Source organism: Bidens hawaiensis, unplaced genomic scaffold (genome assembly GCF_021521415.1).
Source record: "Bidens hawaiensis isolate Kalapana, Puna unplaced genomic scaffold, B.hawaiensis_p1.1 tig00003488_1, whole genome shotgun sequence".
NCBI classification, from domain to species: Eukaryota; Viridiplantae; Streptophyta; class Magnoliopsida; order Asterales; family Asteraceae; genus Bidens; species Bidens hawaiensis.
Window position 1 is genome coordinate 1,887,436 of NW_027491195.1, and position 25,141 is coordinate 1,912,576.

General features: G+C 37.8%; 2 pseudogenes; both read left to right on the top strand.

Annotated features, from left to right (window-relative positions):
- Nucleotides 1-12,226: 12,226 nt before the first annotated feature.
- Nucleotides 12,227-13,695, top strand: LOC143623509 (UDP-glycosyltransferase 83A1-like; annotated as a pseudogene).
- Nucleotides 13,696-15,893: 2,198 nt separating this feature from the next.
- LOC143623532 (LRR receptor-like serine/threonine-protein kinase RPK2) lies at nt 15,894-19,584 on the top strand (annotated as a pseudogene).
- The last annotated feature ends 5,557 nt before the right edge of the window (nt 19,585-25,141 follow it).

Below are 25,141 nucleotides of genomic sequence, written 5' to 3' on the forward strand. Positions count from 1 at the left end.
TATAACTTTAATAAATTGAATTAAACTAAACTGAAAGCTTGGAAAGAGGTAAATAGATTCCCCGGAATAAGCTTGAAACTGGTACCGGGTACAATTTGCCATCCTTATCCATGACTAGCGTGCATGATCACATACAACTTATCTGTCCAACATTATTCATCATGCTCAAGATCTAATCTCATTCAACCAACGTCCACGGATCCCATTAACACCAATGTCCATTGAACTTTTATACGATGTTCATGAAGAAACCAAGGATTTCCGAGGATGATAGGGAGCATCAATTGTACACATTGGTCTTGGTGAAGTTGTCTAACGGGGTGGCTAGGCCAATTCATGCGAGGATATCATAGTACCCAACGATATCTATCGAAGTGGTGGCCTCATAAGATTTATGGATATGACATGAATTTTTTGGTGCCGCTGGTTTAAATAACGACCTAAATGTCCTACACTAGTCACCGTTATTCAACGATCAAATGCATGGAACGACACCATGGTGTTTGTTTGATAGGAAAGGAAAACATTTTAATTATGTTTACAAACTTACAATCCTGCATATGGTATATACCCCACATGGGCGGTGTTTGTAAATCACTACATTTTTCGGTTAAAAGAAAAGAAGTTTGCGAAGGCTTAAGAAGCCGCAAGAAAAGACAGAGACAAAGCTTTTGGTATTTTGAAAGCAAAATAGGGAATGTTTGACTACCGACACAAGCAATGCATTTTAGAAATATCATGCACACTTGCATCAGTCTTCACAATATAATCCAAAGGACAAAGGCAAAATACCATCTCCAGAAAAAATACCCAATACTCCAAACAACAATGTACTCCAAAAAACAATGTGGTTGATGATGCTTGACTACATGATAATGAAAAACACTTGTTTTTGCGATTTAATCTTATCAAACATATTTGGAATACTGTCTTACCCCAACTTACATATGTAGTTATTATTTTTATTTATTGTTATTTTTAATCTTAATTTTTATTTTTGCATGTCTTGTATTTTTTTTATTTTGTATTTAAATGGGAAGTTATTTTTATTTTATATTATGTTATTTTAATTTAAAAATAATTTAGTTAAAGAAAAATAAAAATATAAAATGAGTAAAGGATAGATTAGGGTGAGAGAGAACATTTTCACATTTGAAATATGGATTTCGATGGATTGAAATAAAATGGAGGAAATCCGATTTGACACCTACTTAAAAGTGAGAGATGATGAAAAATGGTTTAAAGTGGAATAAGTTCGAATAACCACTTCCACCACCACCGTAACACCAAACTAATCATGTTACGATTGTACATGAACCCGAACATGAATGTTATGAAACATATGTATCGTTACATTATAATCCTTTACAAAATTATTATGTCCATTTCAAATGTGACATTCACATTCATATTTTATTACAAAATAGATAAAAGTAATACCTCTTTAAAACACGTAATATTATATTTACTAAAAAATCTATAATTAAAAGCATTCTCAATCTGTCCCTCGTCTCTATATTTATAAGTATACTAAAAATTACTACAGTTCTCTTTTTCATGTTCAATTAAATTAAATAATAATTTTATAAAAAAAAACAAGCCCACCAATTACCTTCTACCTCTTCCCCCTTCCGGCGCTTTGTAGAACCCCCCCCCCCCCCCCAAAGCGCCCCAGGGGCGATGTTCCCGGCGTTTTGGGGGCGCCTTGGGGTAGGAAACCTCTCACTACACATGGTCTTATCTTGTTCTGGTTATACATAAAAGCAAACGTGAATGTTATAAAACATTATGTATTCATAGCTCCTTACAAAATTAACGTCCACCTTTTTTTAAAATGACTAAATGTTACACTCTATAAGGATTAAAACATTATCCTCTATTCTACTTCCTAACCACCCTATCAAAACGAGACGGAAAATAATTTTTGTACTAAAGTTACTTAACTGACCAAAACTTGAGACGAAGATGGCGCTTTATTGGCAATGGACTAAGCACATACAAGTTTAAGAAAAAAAGGATATTGTGGGCTGAAAAATGGGTATTGGCGTGGTTTGAAAAATCGTGCCTAGACGCTAATTAATCGTTGACCGATATCACCGACTAGTCGCCGATTAGACTCTATTTGGTCAAAATCGGTTAAGATTATAAAAATTATATATAAAAATTAGTGTATGTGTGTGTAAGTATGTTTGAAAAACTACATATAAATTGCAATTCGATTAATCTCTAGTAATCCTGATTAATCGCTAGTTTTCATTAGTCACTACACACCACCCAACTGTCACCTAGTGTGTTTTACACTATTTGGTCGTCTTACTCTCTCTGTCCTTGTCCTTGTTATTTGTGTTTAGAAATACAAGAAACTCCGGCGCAATAAAGGGCCCTGAAACAGGGCCGAGCCCCGCTTTGCCTCCTGGCCGACCCTGATTTCTGCCAGCTTCAACAAACATCACGAGTGGTTCACAACTGCACGTGAGAAGAGAGGATGGGTGCGATGAGTTACGTGGAAAAACTGTGAGATATGAGTGTAAGACGCAGATTGTTGAATTTTGCGACAACTGCACATTTTATTGAAAAATAGTATTATATTGAAGTTTAGGACAATTAGCGACAGAGTTAACATGCAATGGCATAAGCATTATTTCCATCGCTAAGTTTTTCTTTTTAAAATGTTTATACCATTTTAGCGACAAAGTTAATTAAAATTTTCTTTTAGTTAGAAAGTTAGCGACAGATTTAACTGATTAAAATTTTCTTTTATCATATTGCTTGCGACGACGATTAGTATTTGAAGACGGAATAACATCCAAAGGTTCAATCGTGATCTACTGCCACAAACTAACGACAGCGGCTTACCGTCACATATGCATTGCAGCTTTGCAGTATCTTTTTATGGTCACAACAAAATGTCTCTTATACCGGTTTTGGTAGTGGCAGGCGATTCTTTCAAATGAGGTAGCTATGCCTACAACTTTTGTCCGTAACCTGAAACCTGACCCGAGAAACTATTAACCCGTAAGTACTGTGTACTCATATCAATAGAAGCCAAACCTGAACCATATTAATCCGGTCTCGTTTCTCTTTACTGGTTATTTTTTGTGGTGTTCGGGTATAACAGAAAAACCCGTTTTGCATTTTATTACCCTAATACTATTACTACGTGACACGTTCTATCATTGAGTATTCCATCACAGACTCTATGATTATTCCATCTATTAAATATTCTATGTATATTCTAGTTCTAAGTTATAACTGCTTATTTATTCTACTAATTCTACGAGTTGATTTCAAGTTTGTTCAATTCTACAGTTGTCACTCGATCGACTCTACGGATGAAGATGGTAATTGAAGGAATAATCATCGATCCATATTTTCATTAACATAATCCCTTATATAGGGATTTGATACAATCTCCTATTGCTATACATATATATCATAATAATGAAAAAAATATTATCCCATTATATATTTATTCTATTACTCCCCCGCAGTCGAAGCGGGAGGTCTTGGAGAAGCTGGAGGCCGGATGCTTAGGCTGTCCCGAAAATCATCAAATAATAGTTTCGGTAGACCCTTAGTAAAGATATCAGCAATCTGGTAGCGGGTAGGCACATGAAGAACGCGGACCTGTCCTCGTTGGACCTGCTCACGGACAAAATGAATATCCAGCTCTATGTGTTTTGTGCGCTGATGTTGAACCGGATTACCAGATAGATATATGGCACTAACATTGTCACAATAAACTAGTGTGGCACGAGACAATGGTTTATGGAGCTCCAACAAAAGATTGCGAAGCCAACATACCTCAGCAACCACATTCGCCACTGCCCGGTACTCAGCTTCCGCGCTGGAGCGAGAGACGGTGGATTGTCGTTTAGAGGACCACGAGATGAGATTATCCCCAAGATAAACACAACATCCGGACGTGGATCGACGAGTGTCCAGGCAACCGACCCAGCCCGCATCAGTGTAAGCACGAAGGGACAGACCCGATGACGAACCCAATGTTATACCAAGTGAAGACGTGCCCTTGAGATACCGTAAAATGCATAGAAGAGCTTCCCAGTGGGAGATTTTAGGAGAGTGCATATGACCACAAATTTGCTAAACTGCATATGAAATGTCTGGATGTGTGAACGTCAAGTATTGGAGGGCACCGGCTAAACTACGAAAGAGTGTTGGGTCCTCAAAATAAGGGTTGTCTGTGTTACTTAGTTTAGGCTTCGTATCCACCGGAGTTGGAGCAGGTCTACATGACTCCATACCTGCGCGCTGAATGATGTCATTGGCATATGCCTCTTGTGAAAGAAATAGTTGGTTTCCTGTCCTAGAAACCGAGATACCCAAAAAATAACTGAGCGGGACCAAATCCTTCATTGCAAATTCACTTACAAGACAAGACATAATGTCACACCCCAATCCAGGGCCTAGGAGTGTGACCATCAGTTGGTACCTGTTTTGTAAATATATCAGAGTAGCGGGTTTATTTTAGCGGAAGTCTTTAAATATTAAAATATTAATTTACATTATCAAAATTACTCAGGAATTAAACAACCGAGTTTCAGTTTTACAAAACCGTGATATTAATAATACAAGGATTTGTAATATTCAAAAACGAGCCATCTTGAGTGATCTTCTATGACTCCAATCCTTGTATATCATCTATTATCATCTAGTTACCTGCAAGGGTGGGAAAAACACATCAGCTATATGCTGGTGAAACGTTGACTCGATAAAACATTTATAACAGTCGTTAAATACAAACATAGTTTTCTGTTTCACAACTCAGCAGAAATGCCTGTCCATTCCCGGGATTTGTACCACTGCCCTACACACACAATTCAAAGGTTCCCCGAGTATATAGCCCCTGTTCGGAGACAACCTTCCCCTAGGCTATATAACCCTGTTGGAGAACCGGTTATGAATGACTTGGTTTTGTATGCCAATTATCAGTTATGTTTGGATCCAGACACATGTGTATTCGATCTGAATTGCTTTTTATTATCTATTTTATATTATAACGATTTCAGAGATTATATCTCATGCAAACATTTATCAGACTCTTTGTAATAAACAACCTGTTTATTATAAGAGTAAAATCAATTCAGACAGTAAAAGGTTAAGGTGTTCACCTCGTATATCAGTGGATAATATCAAACTCCTCTTCTCAGTATGCTTAACAACCTATATTTATAATAGGCATGCATAAGTATCTAGTTGATACTATTCAGCAGACTTTAAGTCTGTTTCAATTCAGCAGACTCAAGGTCTGATAGCAGACTTAATGTCTGATTCAGTTCAGCAAACTCGAGATCTGATCAGCAGACTTAATGTCTGATTCAGTTCAGCAGACTCGAGGTCTGATCAGCAGGCTCTTAAGTCTGACCTAACCTTAGTATAGTTATAGTCGTTTTATGAAAATACTTTGAATTTACATATGACGTTTGGAATAGCACGCTTTGGCCTAATAAAGGATATCACGTTGGCAAACTTCTCCAGGTAAGCAAACGGGTCCCGCGGTTGATTGGGATTTGTACGAATTGCTTTCCTTAGGCAAGAAGAGTCAACTAATGATACCCCCTTCCAGTTACTACATGCCCGTCAAAATAATAGTTTTGATAACATTACTTCACGTGGAAGCAACGTTTTTGCTTTATAAAACATCACTTGGAAAATAATTACAGTTTAACGACTATACCCTTAACTAAGCTATATCTTATGTATTTAAAGTAACTAGTAAAGTAACTTAACTTAATCCTACCTTAATTGGCTTGATGGAACTTAATAGCTAAGAAATCAGCAGCGGTTCGGCTTATTCTTCGTTTATACGATCAACAACTCGTTAAACAGTGTAACGACTCCTCGTCTCTTCACAAAAACAGCCCTCGACACCTCGGAACTCCCTTGCACGCTTACCAAGGTTAATTGTGTGAAAACAAAGGTGAAAATGGAATGAAATGGCTTGAACCCGTAGCTGCCCTTTTATAGGTGAGTTTTGCAGACCATCGCGTAGCGCGATGGCCTTTTCCCCAAGGCCGTCGCGTAGCGCGACGCCGCAATTAATCAGAAGCTGCCACGTATTGACACGTGGTTGGCCACGTGTCCCGGGTTACTTAACCTGGTCATCGCGTAGCGCGATGAGATCAATGAGTTTCTTCGTCGCGTAGCGCGACGCCTACCTTTTTCTTAAATTGTGTGATTCTCTGTCGCGTAGCGCGATGAAGTTAGTCAGAGGACCATCGCGTATGGTGATGGGTCTAAAAACCCAAAATTTTCATTTTCAGTCCTTTAACTTTCAGAATTAGCATTTTTAGTCCTTTAACTTCTAATCTTGGCATTTTTGGCCCAAAACTAGATGGGGTATTTTCACGGTGAGTTTTGATGAGTTTGGGTTAAGACATTTATACCCTCGATGTTGAGTCGGGTAACCGAGGAAGACACACGGTGTGGAGCGGGATTGAAGCTTGTGAATAGTGGTGTTTGGATGGAGTGGGTAACATAGGCAGTCAAAGACCCGAAGGTGGTCGTAGGTTGGTGTACGATGATATAATAATTGGGTTGGAGTTCTTAGATTGTGTGTTTTACTTGGTAAAATATTTAGAAGGTGGGTGGCAACTTCTAGGTCGTGGTGCCAATATTTGTTAGGTAGGTGTGCTTGAGCAAGTATAGTCCGGATGATATTATTAATGGATCGAATAGTGCGTTCGGCTTTGCCATTTTGGGAAGAGGTGTGTGGGCAAGAGAATCGGAAAGACATGCCATTTTGATGACAAAATTGTTGAAAGGAAGAATTGGCGCATTCCTTTCCGTTGTCACATTGGAATTGCTTTATCTTTCTGTTAAATTGTGTATTTATTAAAGTGGAAAATTGTGTGAAAATGGAGTATACATTAGATTTATTACTAATCGGGTAGGTCCACAAAAAGTTGGTAAAATCATCATTAAATAAAAGATAGTATCGATGTCCCCCGGTGCTAATGATGGGGGATGTCCATAGATCACTATGGATTATATCAAAAGGCATATAAGTAGGAGTAGAAGAAGCAAACACACAAGATTGACAAACTTTATTGTTCAATTTCCCAAAATTAATAAAACAAGACTTTTTAAGACAATTTAGTAATTGTGGTCTTGGGTGACCAAGGCGTTGATGCCATAAGTCTTGCGAGATGGCAGCAAACGTTGATGAAGAGCGAATCTTGGATAATTCTTGTGGTGTGAGAGGGTAGAGATCCCCAGATCTATTGCTGCGTAGGATTCGAGCCTTGGTCTTGAGGTCCTTCACAAGAAAACCAAAAGAATCAAATTTAATGGAAACTTGGTTATCTGTTGTAAGACAGCAAATCGATAAAAGGTTTTTGATTATATTAGGGGCTAAGAGAACGTTGTTAAGTTTAAAAGGTGGGTAAGGTTTGATTGCCATATCCAATAACCGGAATATTATTACCATCACCAACAATTATATTTCGTGAAATGCCCATATAAAAAAAGACGAGAAATTACCTGGGTTGTTAGTCATGTGATTCGTTGCCCAGGTGTCCATGAACCAAGGTTGTTCTGGTGGATAAAGAGACATGGTGTGCAAAGCTTGTTCGATGTCGGTTGGAGTATAACCAACAGTGTAAGATTAAGCCAGGCGGGGGGTCCAAGAAGTCCTTGACTTTGTGGAGTAATAGGCCTAGTTATTGTAGGATATGGGCAGGGAGGGTCGGAAGCCCATGGAAAATAAGAAGGCCACTGCGGGTAAAGCTGGTGGCATGTGCTGCCATGGTGAGTACGCCACCGGTCCTTGAGTTGGAAAGGATGCACCCCGACCACGTCCATACGAAGAACAGCCCCTACCCCGACCCCTGGTATGTCCGCGACCACGGTACTGTTCTGTGTTGCTGCTGTCCGAGCGATATTGTGGGCGCGGGTCAGTAGTTGTATCTGCTTTTGAGGAAGAGGCTGCAAGAGCTGTGGCAGCCGCTTTGGAAGCACGCATGGCCTGGGCGGATTTGCGGGATTCCGCATGGCACAAGCGAGATCTTGCTTCATTGAAAGAGGGGAAGGGTTTTTCATTTTGGAGCACGGTAGCTATGGTCTCATATTGGTTGGTTAACCCCATTAAGAGTTTTAGGACGAGTTGTTGATCAGAGAGTCCTGCATTGACATTGCGTAGTTGATCAGATAGAACCTTTACTTCTCTACAATAGGCCTCCATATTGGGGAAATTCTCAAGACGAGTATTGGTAAGCTTTTCTTGAAGATGGAGGGCTCGAGCAGGCTTATTGTCTTGGAACAAAGTTTCAAGAGTAGTCCAAGCATCATATGCTGTGGTCTTTCGTTTCATGATAGTCTGAAGAAGATCGGTGGATATTGTACCGTAAATCCACTGTAGCACGATGGCGTCGAGTCGGTTCCATAACTCAACATCCGCTGCGGTGGCTTTGTCACTGGACGTAGCGGTCGGTGATGTATTGGGCTGAAGATGGTCATGAACTTGAAAAGCTGTGCAATGAATCATGAATAATTCAGACCATGTAACGTATTGTGCAGTTTCGTTGTCAAGGGTAATCGTGATGAAGTTGCGTATGTTTGAGACAGTAACTAGGGGTGAGCAAATTAACCGGTGTTAACCCTTAACCGCACCATAACCGACATAACCAAACCGATTTTAACCGATAACCAATATAACCGGTGGGTCGGTCTTATGATATTTGAAAACCACCAAATGCGGGTCGGTTTTGGTTATTAATAATATCAAATCAGCCATAACCAAACCGCCCCGTTTATTATACTATGACATATGAATCGACAAACATGTTTGGGAATTAGAATCAGCGCCATAATTAGAGACATTTTGTAGTATTCTTTAGCTTAAGGGTGAATATAATAATGGTAGCTGGTGCCCCCAATAATCATAAATGTGACGATAATAATGGTAGTATTGGTAGCTGCCATTTACCAATTGATATTCACAATCACTAAATCAGTTTAATATATTTCATTTCCATCCATATTCGAATTCCATAATCAGCGGTGTTAAGAGATCAAACTATTTCAATATCAATAATTCAGTATATTAATCAAACGATGACCCATTCGTAATCGAAATCCCGTCATCGACTTCACTGTTAAAGATGTGAGGAAACAGTGCCATTATTTGGTTAAAGTTTTTGATGCCTAATTATATTTGTTTTGATCACGGTTAACCGACCCATAACCGATTGTTATAACCGTCAAACCGATTAACCGAAACCACCATAGCGGATCGGTTATGGTTATGGTTTTATATTAACCGCCATATTGGTTATGGTTATGGGTTTTTACCAAAAACCGCCCCAAACCGACCCATGCACACCCCTAACAGTAACAGCTGGGTGAATTTTGGCATCCATGGTTGTGTTATAGGGTTGGTAAGTAGATGAGGATGATGAGATAAAGAAGGGCTATTGATGGGTATTTGATCGATATGCAGGAGGAGAAGAAGCTAGGGTGAGATCGGTGTTGATGGGAAGGAAGACCGATGTGCAGTTGCTAGGGTTTGTGAGACCTGACTAATGATACCATGAAGGAATAATCATCGATCCATATTTTCATTAACATAATCCCTTATATAGGGATTTGATACAATCTCCTATTGCTATACAAATATATCATAATAATGAAACAAATATTATCCCATTATATATTTATTCTATTAGTAATATTGCTTTAATTCTAGAAATTGTGTTTTTGGATTATGTTGGTTTGTAAATTGCTTACTTACGTTACAAGTGAAATGATAATGTTGATTTAATTTTGCATTTTATTTATTCTTTTAGTTATCTAGGTCAAATACACGAAACCCGATTAACCCAACCAGATAAAACCCGAACCCGAAGAACCATGGACATATTAGGGTCGGGCTTTGGTCCTGGATTTAAATTTTTTCAAACCCGAGAAACCTGACTAGAGAAACTCGAAATCTGAATGCCAAAAATACAACCCGAAGATCATACTATAGAGGTAGCTATTGACTTCGACTGTAACTTGCTTTTTTTTTTTGTTCAGTTTTTGCTTTCACGTTTCAAACGAGGGCTGGGCAATTCGTAGTGTCAGGGGAACAAACATGAATATTTTTAACTTTTATGTATTATTAAATTAAGACAAAATTACATAAATTGTCCTTTATCTTTATCCCAAATTTCACTCGTGATCCATTATCTTTAAAATTGATTTTTTTGTCCTTTATGTTTCAAAATCCAACAGCGTATGTCCTTTTCACCTAACCCAGTTAGTTTTTCTCGTTAAGTCAGATCATGTGCCTTGCACATGAGGTCACATTGGTCATTTTACCTATTAGATTAAAAAATATATTTTAATAAATAAACAAAAACAATAAAAAACTTAATATATATTTTTATATTCACCCCCCCCCCATTCTTCTTCTTCTTCCTCCTCCATAACAACCAAGTTTTCCGGCAGCCACCACTGCCGGCTCTTCTCCGACAAAGAACCCACCGGAAAAACGAGTTTGGTGCCCCAGTTGGAAAACCAATCCTCATCTCTTCTCCTATCATCCTTATCCCAATACCTCGAGTCACGGCCATGACCCACAAACCCATGACCAAATTTCAAGCTCTTCGACCATCGTGTACGTGTCACGTTCGCAAGAAAGTCGAGATCGGTCCCAAATTCATCAGCTTGATCAGTATAACCATCATCCTTATCTGGGTTTCATACAATAGCATATTAGATCTAGCATCTAGCTAATTGGGCAGCAAATTAAAGATTCAAAACCCTAGGGGCAAAATAGGAAGAGAAATTAGTAGCTTTGTCATCACGTTTGTTAAGGAAGAAGAAAGCAGAATCAGAGAGGATGAAAATGAGGGTTAAAGCAACGAGTACGAAATGACGGACGGACAGCCGGCGGTTTTTGAATTGGCGGCGAGACAGTTTGAAGTGATGGTCGGCAATGGGCTGAAGATTCCGACGACGGTGGTAGGTAGTGGGCTGAAGATTCTGGCGACGGTCATGGCAGCGGCGGTTATGGTAGAGCTTCGAGATTTTTAAATATGGTGGCGACGGTTATGGTAGCGTGATGGTGATTGTCCGGTGGTTTTGTTGTGGTTCAGTGGTGTGGCGGTAGTGGTTGTCAGGGTTGATGGTGGCAAGTGGTGGTGGTATGAACTCTGATGGATGTAAAAGAGAGAGAGATATGCACTGCTGAGAACATAACTTGTTAAAATTTGTTGTTTTGTTATTTGTTAAAATATTTTAATTAAATAGATAAAATGATCAAGTTATCCTCATGTGCTTTGCACATAACCTGACTTAACGAGAAAATTTAACCGGGTTAGACGAAAAGGACAAATGATGTTGGATTTTGAAACGTAAAGGACAAAAAAGATCAATTTTGAAGATGATGGACCACGAGTGAAATTTAAGTAAAAGATAAAAAACAATTTATGTAATTCTGTCTTAAATTAACAAGTTGGAACCTCAATTATTTTTACACGTTGGAATGACATAGGACTCATTTTAAGTGTAAAACATTCATCGTTACCACGTTCATTGTTGTGTAACACCATCGCCACTACATCTCCTCCACCACGACCCATCATTTCTAACCCACCACCACTGGTGCAAGGCCATGTTTTCATCTATGTGATTGCCACCGTTGTCATCGTGTTTGATTGTCACCGGAAGACAAATCTTAATATGATAAAGGGCTTTAATTAATTTAAAATGCAGCACCAGGTTAGGTGAAACGGTTCTAGATCTCACCGGTGGTTGTCTCGATTAGAACATTCCGACTTCACATTATCCTAGGCAATTTCGAGTGACCTAGAACTCTCCAAGCCTTAGATTTCGGCGGCGGTAACCCTGGTTTTGTCTCGACGGTTTGTTGAGTTTTTCTATCGGACGACAATGGTGGTGCATGGAGTTTCAATGACGGTGGCGGGAGGTTTGAGTGGGCGGAGGTTGAAGAAGATAGGTTGGTTGAAGGTGGAGTGGGCCCACCGTTTTTATTATTCTATATTTAAAGCGGTTAAATGATTAAAATAATAAAGAAATTAAAAAAAGACTATTTTGCCCCTCGTTTAGCATTAAAAAAATAACGAAGTTAACGAAATGGACAATAATGGCATAATCATGTAACATCAAGGTTTCAGACACAAAAAAAAAACAAATATTTTGAATGAAACTGCATAAATGGCCAAAACTCATGGACGAAAAATGACACTTTACTCAAACAAAAATGAAGAATATCCATGTTCAAGCAATACCTTATCCGGCACAAGGCCATGTTATTCCTCTTATGGAAGCAGCACGGTGCTTCACTAGCAACGGTCTCTAGGTCACGCTTGTGAACACCGAGGTCACTCACAAATGAGTTGCGAGTGCATGTTTAGAGATTGATGGGATGTAAATGGTTTCGATCTCAGACGGGATGGAACCAGGTGACGATATGAATGACCTTGGGAAGTTGATACAAACAATGTTTCAACACATGCCAACCAAACTAGAAAAGCTGATAAATGATATTAATAAAAAGGATGATGAGAAAATTATGTGCATTATCGCCAATTGTTACATGGGATGCGTTTCAAAAGTTGCTCGGAAGATAGGCATTAGACTGGCAGTCTTTTGTCCCTGCTCGGCTGCTGTTTTATCCGTGATCATGAGCATTCAAAAGCTGAAGGACGATGAAGTCATAAACAGTAGAGGTGAGATTACTTTTTACTGACTTACATAACTAGTTACCTTGGCATCACATGCAATAATTTAAGTTTTCTTTCAAGAGTACCTTTAAAGGATGAAATGGTTCAACTATCAACCTCCTTGCCATTCATGGATCCTGCAAAATTTATATGGGCGTGTGTAGGCAACCCAACCACAAACCAAATTGTCTTTGATTTCTCAATTCTTGATGGTATGGAAGCCACAGAAGCAACAGAACACATAATTTGCAATACAACCATGGAGCTAGAGCCAGGGGCGTTCACCTTATTTCCAAAGATGTTGCAAATTAGTCCACTTTCGGCGACCAATAGATCCACAAGTCAAGTAGGCCACTTCTGGAATGAAGATTCTACTTGCCTAGCATGGCTTGATCAACAGCCACTCTGCTCGGTCATATATGTGGCATTTGGGAGCTTCACAATTTTTGACCAACTTCAATTTGAAGAGCTGGCATAGGCACTTGAGGATACCAAAAGGCCATTCTTGTGGCTTGTTCGACCCGGTACAAGTGGCAGTATGGACTGTGTTCACCCAAGTGGCTACTTGGAGAGAATATGCACTCTTGGGAAAATAGTCAATTGGGCACCTCAGCAAGAGGTCTTAACCCATCCTTCAGTTGCTTGCTTCATAAGTCATCGTGGTTGGAACTCTACAATGGAAGGTGTCAGCAATGGCGTTCCTTTCTTATGCTGGCCATACTATGCTGATCAATTTTTTTAACAAAACATACATATGTGATATATGGAAAACTAGTGTATGTTTGAACCAAGATGAAACATGTATTGTAACCATGTGAAGAAATCAAGAGTAGAGTGGAGCAACTGCTCAGCAACCAAAAACAATAAAAAAAATGCCTTGAATTTGCAAGAAAAAGTGGTGGATTGCCTGCTAGCTAGAAATTCCTCCCACACAAATCTCAACAAGTTTATTGATTGGGTAAAGGATGGAAATGATCATTATTCTATGAAAGAAACCTGCAAGTGATATATGATGCTCACCTTTTAAAGTTGTTAAAAGCAGTAATCAAAATTTATGATTTGTCGGTTTGTCTCTAAGTATTTAAATCAGTTATGTCTATCTCGTCTCGTCATTTAATTTGGGTATTCATCTTATTTTTATGTTTAATAATAAGGGGAAAGTGAATACGGTGCCGTTAGCCGTGTAAGCTTATACGCCTAACAAATCAAAACTACTTAGTTTTGATTAAATATTTCCTAATTTAACTAAAATCCCATATAATAATACAAGATTTTATCAATTAGTTGCTAGCTAAAAATAACCCATGTCCCTCGATCATTCTTTATGTAATTCACTGTTGTTGATGTAATTTCATCTTTTATGGTTATTTAATTCTAATTCATCATTCACATGAATCGTACACATAGATTCGCAGATCGATTAACAAACAAAAGCTTTTCCCAAATTTGTTAACTTTTAAAATAATTGTGAAAATCGTTCCGAATGGATCGTGCAAAGACTGTCAAACAAAGTTTTACCCCAATTTGATAACTTTAATGTAATTGTGAAATAAGAGCATTAACATACACATCAAAACAAATTCATTTGAAACACCCTTTGAAGCTTCAACGATGGCTTCAAATTCAATATTTTTAACTCCATCTTTGATTATTCTAGTCACTAGTTCATCTTTGAAATCTTTATTTCACACGACTTTTGTTTTTATTCAACTTTTTTCTAATTTAGCCCTAATGTTATGCAAGTGCCCGTAGGAATATAGATGAACAATGACTCAAGCTCGTCCAAATAGATGTAACTTAATTCAATGGATTAGTTAAAACTACGTAATTTTGATGGGTTTGACGTGCAAGCTTAGATGACTACATCACTGTATTCACTTTTCCCTAATAACAGTTAGGGCATATAGAGTCCTAGTCGTAGTCTATTTCCACATATTTGTGGGTTCTATGCAATAGATATTTATATTTTTCTCCTACTTAAATAATATGTGATTGTTTTACTCGTACAATTTCTTTTTGAGTCCACTTTTTCTTTTTTCTTTTTTTACATCATAACATTTTCATTAACCACAAACAATTACATTGCAATAAAGTGACGGTAAACGGAACAAGCTGGCTCTAAGGGCGGGAGATGTGGACACCCAGCCATGGCATGTTTTTTTCAGGGGCACAAAAACTTTTAAAAATTCCCGATGCTATATATATAGAATGTCCGAACGTTTATAATCCCACTATTTTTATAACACTCACACACTTTTTAGACTCCACTTTTTAAAATTACCTAAAAACTTATAGACCCATTAAAAATTGAAAAAGACGTATTACTTTTTTATTAATATATAAAAGTTAAATAAATAAAATAATGAAATGAATAGGCGGGATGATTACAACGTAGACTTCAAACACCAACATTCACGGTAGCATCTGCATAAATGAGTTTTTCGAAATTGTAGTAGTTATTAAAATCTTACCCACGATCCACAATGCCCCACGAAAGATTTAGCGGATTGGCGATGATAGCTATTAAGAATGAAATATTAGAGAACATAAACTATGAAGAGTTGATTTACCAAATTGCTATCAAGAATTTTAGAACTTCACAAATCCTCAGTTAGCTATTAGTTTATTATATAAGTATGTAATTAACTCATTTTAATACCATTATTTTGCTAATTGTTATGTTTATTTCTATAACTTTAATCGTTATTTAAAAAAAAACTGTTTATATTATTTAGTACGTTAAGGCTTAAAACCATTTTTTTTTTGGCTTGGCTAAGGCACGTGAATTCTCAAGACCAGCCCTGCATAATCCATTATTAGAGCATCTGTAATGGGAGATTTTCAAAACATATCATGTCTTATTTGAAGAAGAGATGTGCCAAATAAATGAGAGATTGAAGGAAGTGTATCGAATTTTCGATACTATCTTTGAAGAAAAAGAGAGGAGAGAGAAGGAGGTTTGAAAGGGGTTACTGGGTGAGTAAGAGAGAGATAAGTGGTTTTCCATAGCCCTTATGTCATTAGAGCGATCGAGGTCATTTGATTCTTCTTCAAGGTTGCCATAAATAAAAGCTAACTACCCGTCTACCATTTCGATGGAAAAAACTGAAAATGAAATGAAAACGAATGGCATACTAAAAACAAATTTGCAACCGCGTTTATTCAATGAAGCCCCATTGTTCAAGCCTTCTCCATGTTCATGTTCTCTTCCCAAACACCAAATCTAGGGTTTTCAACAAAACCCAATTTCCACGCATCAGATCTCTAAATTCACCTCCAAGATTCAATCTTTCTTCTTCTTCGAACCCTCGTTTGGGTTCCAGTAATGGACCATTTCCCAATACCCATCAACCAATTACTCATTCTATCAATCATCTTCACTTCATCTCGCTTCTACTCTGTTTCCGCCGATGATTCCGACAAATCGGCTCTTCTGGAGTTCAAAATCCGCCGTTTCGGACCCTACCGGACTATTAGCGAACTGGGTTTTAACCAATTCGTATCACTGTTCGTGGGCCGGAATCACGTGTGATTCGAAATTAACTAGGGTTTTGGCGATTAATATCACCGGTGGAGGTAATTTTTGTGGGTTTACTTGTGATATGTATGATCAGTTTCCGTTGTACGGGTTTGGGATTAGGAAAGATTGTGTGGGTCGAAACGGGACGCTGGTCGGTAAGTTGTCGGCTGCTATCGGGAAGTTTTCCGAGCTTCGGGTTTTATCGCTTCCGTTTAACGATTTGAGCGGGGAGATTCCTGTTGAAATTTGGGGGTTGGAAAAGTTAGAAGTGATTGATCTTGAAGGGAATTTGATTACTGGAAACTTACCGTCTCTTTTCTCCAGATTAAGAAGCCTTCGGGTTTTGAATTTCGGGTTTAATCGTATATCCGGGGAGATACCGGATTCTTTAGGAGAGTTAAAGGCCTTGCAGGTTTTGAATCTTGCAGGGAATCGTATTAACGGGTCAATTCCTAATTGTTTTAGTGAATTTGGAGATTTGAGAGGGGTGTATCTGTCGTTTAACCAGTTATCCGGGCCAATCCCAAGTGAGATCGGATATAACTGTGGAAATCTTGAACATTTAGAGCTTGCAGGTAACCTTTTATATGGTGGGATCCCGGTTAGTTTATCAAACTGCACAAAGTTACAATCCCTTTTACTGTATTCGAATTTGCTTCAAGAAGAAATCCCGAGTCAACTCGGTAGGCTTGAAATGTTAAATGTTCTAGATCTTTCTAGGAATAGTCTCAGTGGTGCAATCCCGCGTGAACTTGGTAACTGTTTAAACTTATCAATCCTTGTGTTCTCCAACTTGTTAAACCTGATTCCTAGCTTTTATTATGCCGACAATTTGTCACAAACGGGCCGGGAGACGAGTTTAACTACTTTGAAGGCACGATTCCTTCAGAAATCACTACACTCCCGAACCTGAGAGTTTTATGGGCCCCCAGAATGATGTTAGAGGGCTTGTTTCCCGACAATTGGGGGGCGTGTGGTAGTTTGGAGATGGTGAATCCGGCCCAGAATCTTTTTGTTGGTGGAATCGCACACAGGTTGAATCTTTGTAAGAAGTTGTATCACCTTGATTTGGGCTCGAATAAGAGCATGTTTGGGATTGAGTTTGAAAAATGCTTATTGACTTGTTGGCTTTTTTAAAAAGCTAGGATTTGGGGCTTTTGAAAAACTGCTTTTTAACACTTTCAAAAGGCTAAAGTAAGAAACATTTTTGTGATTGCCAAACACATTTTAATTTATTGGCTTTTTAAAAACACCAATAAGCCAATAAGCATTTTTCAAACTCAATCCCAAACATGCTCTAAGTTGACAGGTCAAATCAGTGATAAACTTGCTCTTCCGTGTATGACGTTTTTTGATGTTAGTGGTAATCATCTTTCAGGCCCGATTCCATCTTTTAGGGATACCACGTGTGAACCAGTTAATCCGTCTAATCCATACGTTAAATATTTTGCATCTGAAGACCAAAATGCCCTTACATTGTTGTTAAATGATGGAGATTTTTCGATTATTCATAATTTTAGAGGCAATAATTTAACGGGCGGGCTAGATTCTATCCCGATTGCAAGAACAGGGGAGAAGACCGTTTATGCATTTCTCGCGGGTGAAAACGATCTTACTGGTGAGTTTCCGGGGACATTATTTGAAAACTGTGCGAAATTGAAAGCGATGGTTGTTAACGTGAGCTCAAATGCCTTATCGGGTCAACTCCCGTCAAACATCGGTCAAATTTGCCAAAGTTTGTCTTTATTGGATGTGTCGGGGAATCGTATTAACGGTTCGATTCCCTTTAGTTTTGGTGAGTTAGGTTCGCTTGTGGTGGTTAATTTAAGTTGGAATATGTTATCTGGAGAAATACCCGTTAGTTTCAACAAGATTAAAAATCTCAAGAATCTTTCAGTATCGCGTAATAATCTTAAGGGTCAAATTCCAACGGGTTTTGGAAAACTTGGTTCGTTAGAAGTTTTAGAACTTTCCTCAAACTCGTTAACTGGTGAGATCCCAGAAGATCTCGTTTATTTGAAGAAGTTATCGGTTCTTTTGCTTAACGATAACAACCTTTCCGGACCGATCCCATCAGGTTTAGCCGACTTGAAAACAATTGTGAAATTCAATGTTTCGTTTAATAACTTATCAGGCCCGTTACCACCGAACGATAATTTGATGAAATGCAGTAATGTTCTCGGAAACCCGAATCTCTAATCGTGTAAAATTTCTCCACCAAACTCGTCTCCTGATCAGCCCGTTGGTAACGGCTTTGCAAACCTCTTGGGCCCACCCGAGGGTCAACCAAAAAGGGGATCTGGTTTAAACGCGATTGCGATCGCGTCCATAACATGCGCGTCTGCAATATTCGCGGTTATGCTGGCTCTCATGGTTCTGTTCTTATGCACCAGAAGACGGTCCAAAACGGGCCCGCGTGTAAATGTGACCATTCGTAAGGAAGTAATGGTTTTCACCGACATTGGAGCCCCGTTAAATTTCAAAAATGTGGTCCGGTCCACTAACAATTTCAATGCAAGTAACTGTATCGGAAACGGAGGGTTTGGAGCCACTTACAAAGCCGAGATCTCACCTGGGTTTTTGGTAGCGATTAAACGTTTATCGGTTGGACGGTTTCAAGGTGTACAACAGTTTGATGCAGAGCTCAAAACCCTCAGCTGACTCCGCCACCCGAAACTCGTGACGTTAATCGGGTACCACGCAAGTGAAACCGAGATGTTTTTAATCTACAATTATCTGCCTGGTGGCAATCTTGAAATATTCATTCAAGATCGGTCAACCCGAACCGTCGATTGGCGAATCCTGCACAAAATCGCGCTCGATGTCGCGCGTGCACTCGCATACCTTCACGATAAATGTGTTCCGCGCGTTCTCCATCGCGATGTGAAACCGAGTAATATTTTGCTAGACGATGATTTCAACGCGTACCTCTCGGATTTCGGTTTGGCCCGGCTTTTGGGTACTTCCGAGACGCACGCGACCACAGGAGTGGCGGGGACGTTTGGTTACGTGTCACCTGAGTACGCAATGACATGTCGTGTTTCGGATAAAGCAGACGTGTATAGTTATGGGGTGGTGTTGTTGGAGCTTATTTCGGATAAGAAGGCGTTGGATCCGTCGTTTTCGTCGTGTGGAAAAGGGTTTAATATTGTGGGTTGGGCGTGTATGCTGTTAAGACAGGGCCGGGCTAAGGAGTTCTTTACCGAGGGGTTGTGGGATGCAGGCCCGCATGATGATTTGGTGGAGGTGTTGCATTTGGCAGTTGTGTGTACAGTGGATTCGTTGTCGACACGACCGACGATGAAACAGGTCGTACGGAGGTTAAAGCAGTGGCAACCTCCATCGTGTTAGGCGCGGTTTAGGTTTTTGATGGTGTAAATTGTAGTATAGTTTTTGTTGGTAGAATGATTTTATACGGGTAATGAGTCTATTCTTTGTTTAATAAGAGCAAAAGTTAGCCATTTTTTGGGATCTGGTTTTGTACATTGAAATACAAAGAATAATATTCTGACCTACAAGTAAATCATGCCTTGAATTATATTATTGATCAAACATTAACTTGAGTAAGTTTATGTCACAAGAATCTAAGTGTGTGTTATTGTAAATGTCTTATTAATAGCACGCGTTACTCGATTCATATCATTATGTTGTAACAAAAGTTGAAATCTATTTAATCACAAGCCCACAACTGTACATGGAGTTGGGTTTTCTTGGTGCTCTCTGAGTGGGCTGTTCACGAGCCGAACTGAGAGAAGGCTTGCTCGTTGCTTGGCTCGCTTACAACCAAACCGAACGGCTGAAATTCGAACCGAGTTAAAAACGAAACGAGCCGAAATCGAACCGAGCATTTTTCGATCAAACATCGAGTGATTTCGAGCATTTTTTATTTCTTTTTCACTTTAAAATTTTCAATAAGAAACAAGTTTGAAGGCTGTAAATAATATATTTTGTAAACAAATTAGTAGTTTTTAGACAAACGTATAATAAGTTGTAAATTTTTAGGAGAAAGGAGTTTGAAGTGAGATTTAATGAACATGTGAACAAACTTTTAGTATTCTGAAAACTTAAATCGAACTAATAAAACTATAAAATTGACAAAATAGGAAAAATTTAAAAGGGTTTAAAAAATTGTATATGTTATGAATATCTATTCAAGATCAAGATTTACCCATCTAGATCTTCCAAGCAAGTGGATGAGCTCTTTGTCAAACTTATTGATAATGTCTCATACTACATGACCATCAAATAATTAATCTTGTCTAGAGAAAAAGTTAATCTTTTGTAGTATAAATACTAGCTCAATGTAAATGAGAAAATGCACCTCGTACTTACACATTCATAAGTGATACGTTTCACTACTTTCTCTCTTTGCTAAATTTTCTAAAGTTCTCAAGTTTTAGCACTAATCTTGTGTTAATTCTTGTAAACTCATAACAGTATACTTATATTTTATATGTTTTTGTCTATATATTTATATATTTGTTCATATATAATTATATATAAAATAAATTAAAAATATTCGAGCCAAACCGAACCGAGCAGACCTTTGCTCGTTGCTTGGCTCGTTTACAAACCGAACCGAGCAGAGCGGTTCGTTTACAATCGAGCGAGCATTTTCCAAGCAAATTGCGAGCGAGCGACGAGCGGTTTGGACGGCCCTATCTCTGAGTCAACGCCCGAAGTCGAATAAGATATGGCCACATAAATAATAATGATAACTTATTGCGATTGGAGTCATACGACAATTGATAATAATGAGTATTTTTGTTACTCTTTAAATCAACATCTATGTCGTTTTGGGTTTGGTTATATTAGTTGTTGCACCCCGATAACACTAAGAGCCAATAATATCAAGAGTTACAACAAGTTTTTAAGGTAATAACGGGAATGCGGAATGCACCCAATAACCAATTAAAGTTAATCGACATCTAAATCGCTTTGGGTTTGATTAATTAGTCGTTGCAACCGATAATACTAAAAGTTACAAGAATTAGTTTTTAGGTAATAATGGGATTATGGGAATATGCCATGCACTCAACAACCATTAAAAAATAACTAGGTTTTATAACCCACACGTTGCGTAAGTATGTGTCCGTGGCATAGTCCGAGGGTAAAGTAAATAGTGGTAAAGTAAATAAGAAGGCCGGGGATCTAGACTTGATCAATCTAGAATTGCTTCCTCACTAAACATAAAATAAAAGAGATGAAATAAAAAAGACTAAAGTATCAAAATCATCTTTAAGGTTTGGTCAGTTATGCGGCTTTAGTCCAAAAATTTTATTTTTTGCAATTGAACCATTGAAGTTTCCCATTTATTGCCAATTTCGTCCAAATTGCTAACTCTGTTAGTTTCTAGTCGTTAAATCAGGGGTATCATGGTCTTTTGACTATTAGTTTATTTTAGTATTTAAAATTATTTAGTCTTTTTATAATCTTATGGCCCACTTTTTTAATTAAAATAATAATATGAAGAGTTAGTATGTGGGTCCCACTTTGCAACTACATTTCGACATAAATCTCTACTAGTAAAGTTACCCGCGCGTTGTAGCAGTGTTAGAGAGGACGGGGCACACCACGGCAAAAGCAAAAGGCCATGTGGTAAACCGCTGCGGCCCCATACGGTTAGGGTAGTCAACTTCATTCCACAGCAAACCTTCGCCACATAAATCCCATTCCATTTGGAATATTGAACAGTCAAAAGGTAAAACACAACAGTTAAGGCCTGCCCTAGGTTGTCTTAATTGTCAAAAAAAAAAACAGACATAATCAATCCCAATCATCGACCAATTTCTGGCCAATTCCCTGTAACTTTCGGCCTAGATGAAGAATTACCTATAGATATATTATGAAATTACGATGAGACGAAGTGCGATATGAAGGAGGCTGTTGTATTCTTCGATTTAGACTAAGGGGGTGTTTGGGATTGCTTTCATTTTCATTTGTGATACTTATTATGTATTAAATTCAAATAAATGGCAAGATGTGGACATAATATTTCTTGTTACATACAATAGATATGTTTGAATAATGGTGACAATAAGTTTGAAAATTTTTATGTCTAAACGGTTAGTTTTTCATAGAATAAAAGAGTTATGTAGTTCTTCAAGATTTTGTCGGTTTTCAACAAAAAAAAAGGTTTATTTAACTTTAGTTTCAAACAAAGTAAAACCTAAAATAGACTCATAATATAACCAAAAGTTTGTTCATGTTTGTTTTTTTGTTTCCTTTTTTTAACTTGTGAGAGCAATTGAAAAAAAAAATTATGTAAAAAATCATAACTCAAAAATTTGTTCATGTATTGCTCTTTTTTACTCATGTATTGTTCTTTGTTTTTACTGCCGATCCTTTCAATGAGTGTATTCTTTTAAACTATGAAATGGAACATTTTACTCTCATTTATAATATACTGGCCATAAACTTCAACAAACCATTATATGTCTTGTGTGTTAAAATCCATTTGATGATAATTTTTTTATTATTATTCTTATGATGTGTTATCTTCTTTTTTGTAAAGTACACATTTGCATGATCAATTTAATCAAGAAAACAATGAAAATTTGACTAAACAATAAGCACTAACTCAAATTATTTTTTCATACGCATGCATTTGTTTACAAATAATACATGAAAGAAATTAAATTAACATCTATCCGTTTAATTTATTTCTTTTCGATCCATTTATATACGAGTTATACGTTACTAATAAGATAGAATAGTAAAAATGATCCTATTAACAATCAAAATCACATAGATAACCGTTGATCAACACAGAATACGACGATTGAATAAATCTGAGTAGGCAAAGAAAGAGAAATTAATTTGGTGATGCCACCACAAATCAACCCATCTTTGTTTTTCCCAATAGAGATTTAAAGATCTTCCAAATGTTGTAGATTTAGAACCGACAACAAATCGATTGATTGATTAGTGTTGCAATTTGCAACACCGCCTTCTTGAAGAATAGTGAACAACTCCAAATGATTCGGAGCGGATCACATCGAACAGGTTTGAAACATTGATGGTACGGCGACGCTGGTTAGGGGAATACGAAAGAGGGGAAGAAAAGAGATTCGATTCATGGTTGTGGTGTAAGGATTGGTACATGTATATATACTGAATCAATCGTCACCTTCCTCTTGATGAAGCGACACGATGGTTGCCGGAAAACGACATACGCCGTAACCGTTGTTTTGTAACGGCAGTTCTAGCATGACGACGGCCTTAAGGAAAGGCGGTAGGTGGCCACGGTAAGCAACTTGTCCAATTGTGCATGCCTTATAAAAGTTCCATTCGTTGTGACCCGGCACGACGTTGGAAAGGAAACCGCCGCCATAAACATTCATTTTCTTTATTAGAAACCGCCTCACTGTTATGTTGCATCGGTTGGCAATGGTGGTGGTTTTTTCCGGTAACCGCCGCCGTAAATATCCATTTTCTTCAAGACGCTTAATTTAAACTATATATAATAATAGATTTCCTTAATTTGAAATATTGATGGTAAACGTTTAGATTTTTTTTTTCCATCACACATACTTTAAATGAATTTGTTTAATAATTAAAATTAAAATTTTAGAAAATAATTGTATGTTTTGAGGAAAATGTGAGAAAATAGGTTTGCATTGTATAATATAACTTTTAACTTAAATTTATCACCCCAATTCTAAATGTAGTTATTAGAATTCCCAGGTCCCACTCGTTTCCCAACCACCTCTTCCATTCAATCTTGACTAGCCAGACCACAATCACTGAACACCACCGTTGGGGCCCGGCAAGATTTGATTGAACTTGAAGGGCGAATTGGGTGTCGATCGACGTCGTGAATGCCAACAACTTATAATATCGGTGGGTTGTTATTGGTGAGGTTTCTGATGAAGACAGTGATGTTGATGGAAAAGTCGAGATGAGGGAGGTCCGATTGCGGTGGTTGCCGGATAACAAAGATCTTGGTGACTGGTGACGGACGGGCAGTGGCGATGGTCAGTGGGGATATTAACAGGAAATGAGGTGGGTTATTTACATTAATAAAATATAAAACATATGAATAGGTAAAAGGACACAAATGCCCCTGAATTAATGGTAAAAGTTAACAGAGTTAATGATTTGAACGTAATTGGAAAGAAGTGAGAAACCTCCATGGTTCAATTTCAAAAAAAAGATTTTTGGATGAAAGAAGTGAGAAATCCATTTGTATCATAGTGTTGAGAATAAAAAAGAGAAAAGATTACAATTCGTTTTCACATAGTTACCGCTGAGTTGTTTTCCACGCATTCGAAAACTATAAATGCAAACCCATCAAAACCAAATGACACCATGCTGATTCTTCTTGAATCCCACCCTGCAATTCAAAAATTAACAATTCTATCCTAACTAAACAAAAAAGATCATATTTAGTAAGCTTTTAACTATTAACTCAATACATATAATGTGTGCAATTAACCACTCACAGTTGTGGATGTTGTCAAGGACTTCAACCCTGCGGTACACGCATGATCCTCCGCCAATGTTTAAAAGTCATTAGCTGCTAATTATAATCAATCACCTTAAGGTAAAACAAAAAAAAATACAAAATTTAAATAGCTTTATACAAAGAATAACCACATTAAGATGACAAAACATAATCTTGTTTTAATAGAAACCTGTGTCAACCAAATTGTCTTCCAACAACACGATATCTTGTAGCACCACCACCATCACACTGGAGCTCTAAGACTTTCCACCCCTAATTTCCAGAGAAAACTGTCCTCTTCACCTTGTTTGTTATTGTTGCTAGAAGCATTTTGTAGTTGAGCTCTGCACCAAATTTTGAAAATAATCATGCAAAAATGCCAAGTTATGACTTATGTTTATATGATTATCAACTAAACCATATTAGGGATTTTTTTGTAAAAGGTACTAAACATACAACATATAAAGAACTTGTAATCATCAATTC